General features: G+C 30.8%; 1 pseudogene; it reads right to left on the bottom strand.

Annotated features, from left to right (window-relative positions):
- Positions 1–1967: 1967 nt before the first annotated feature.
- Positions 1968–2098, bottom strand: LOC128560683 (uncharacterized; annotated as a pseudogene).
- Positions 2099–2344: the final 246 nt, after the last annotated feature.

Below are 2344 nucleotides of genomic sequence, written 5' to 3' on the forward strand. Positions count from 1 at the left end.
TCAGAGCCTACTATTGAATTATAAAGACATTATCTTACATGAGTAAATATATCTGAATTTTCTCCCCATCAGAGGTAGTGGTTATTAATTCTGTATTTAGCATGTCAGAAAAGAGTGCTGGTGGTACTCATGTATTCTATTTATAAAAATATTATTAAATTAATAATTATAAGTGTTTCTACATAATGGTGTATAGAACAGACTTACAAAAAATAAAACCATACCAAAACAACAACCACAAAGCTCTCCATAATATCCACCCATCAGGAAATATACTCATACAGACATCTGTTTATATATACTATAGTTCTCCACATTTTACAGGATCCCAGATGCTTCTAAAATTATATGCTGAATTACAGGTAAAGCAACAGCTGCCACCAAAAGAAAAAAAAAATAAAACAGGTTTGTATAATACATTCACATAAGCTGACATGAACCTTTCTGAATAATTGGAAGTGTCCAGTAGACTTAATTAAAAAATTGTGCTTGTTTTTGCACTTCTGTGTTCCAAAAAGAACAAATACAGTTAAGAACTGAAATAGTGTAATGCACTCTTGACAAGACTTATAACCAGTTTTAGAGACTCTGGAGGTCTCAGCCTCAGCCAAACAGGTATACTAGAAATGTGAAGACTGTTACCTGTTTTCACGTCTAGTTAGTAATAAGTGGAGCACTTATGGCTGTAAGTAATTTTCACACATGGATATCATTTTTAATTGTTATAACCGAAATGTAAGCAGCCCATCAATAACATGAAGAGATAATAACAGTTGTGTGTTCTGACTAGACACTGACATAAATTCAACATAACACAGACACAAACGTCAGTCCTATATGCAATACAAGAACCACAGCTTGAATGTGGAAATATGAGTCTAGGGAAATAAAAGAACACAGTGCTGTGAGGTTATATTAAGAAACACATGTCTGTGCAGACTCTGTTCTATGGTGCCATTTGTACCTCTGTTGGATTATCTAAAACAACTCAAAGCTGTTTCTGCTTGCAGTCCCAGTAACTGGACAGAAATGAGTAATGGAAATACCATTTGTCCTTTAGTATTAGGATTATCTTTTATTATGCTACCTTTTTATTGATGGAGCACATATTTCAACACATTTCAAGTTGTCTCCAGATCTTATTAACAAGTTTTATACTGCCTCTGAAGTAGACTTTGATATGTACCAGTTAAATAAATTTGAGGAATAAGTAATGCACACCTAAACTTATTATTTGCAAATAATCTCCAAGTATGTGTCTTGGGAAGATGGTAATGAGTTGGACATTTCCATTAGCCTCTACTCCTTTGAAGAAATTGTTTGCAATACCTGACAGTAGAAAGAGTACTTGATAGATAGGGAAAAGCCACTGAAATAGTCTGTTTTCTCTACAGTAACATATTGTATACATCAACTGCCTATTGGTGAAGGTGATTCTACTTCCAAGAGTTTATATGGGGAAAAAAAATAAGATATACACAGTAAAATATATTTATTTAGATGTTCATTATATGTTTATTTATAATTGAAAATAAGAAAACAAAACTGGAAAGAAATCAAATTTCCAAATGATAGGATTATTTACCTAAATCAAATGATTAAACTTCATGGGGATATTATGCTGTTATTGGAATTATAAAATAATTTTAAAATGATAAATATTCTACAGATAACAAACTTACACATATTTTTTATACAGAAAAATGTACAATTATAGTAAACATTGCCAAATTGGTGGCTCATTACCTATCCTTTAATTACTTATTAAATTCATAATTTTTTCCATGAGTGGTAAACTGTAGCTTGATACTCTGCATAACTGATATATATCACTGTAGCTTGATACTCTGCATAACTGATATATATCACTGTAGCTTGATACTCTGCATAACTGATATATATCAAACTTTTTCATGAATTAAGAGCTAAGTGGAGAATCAGTGATTTGTTATTTGTTAAATACATTATAAATTTCCACACAGCAATGGAGTAAAGCTTGTATGTAATAAGGTTAGTATTCAAAATATGTTAATTTAAGAGAACAAAAACAAAATTTATAATTTTACACTTGATCTTAGCCAAAAGGCCAAGAAGCTATAAAATTTACAATTTTAAATACAATTTAATCGAAGAATGAAAAGGTTTATATTTAGCCTTTTGACTTACTCAAATTTTTGCTTGTGGGATTGGCTATTTTGGAATTTATGAATAAGGAATACTCAACACTTGACAGTAAGAAACAATGCAAATAAATAGATGATAGACACATAAATACACACAATCACTCATACATAAATAGCAGAAGGCTAAAACAGGGAATAAACCAAATAGGAGAACACACAGC

Source organism: Nycticebus coucang, chromosome 11 (assembly GCF_027406575.1).
Source record: "Nycticebus coucang isolate mNycCou1 chromosome 11, mNycCou1.pri, whole genome shotgun sequence".
In the NCBI taxonomy this organism is placed as follows: Eukaryota; Metazoa; Chordata; class Mammalia; order Primates; family Lorisidae; genus Nycticebus; species Nycticebus coucang.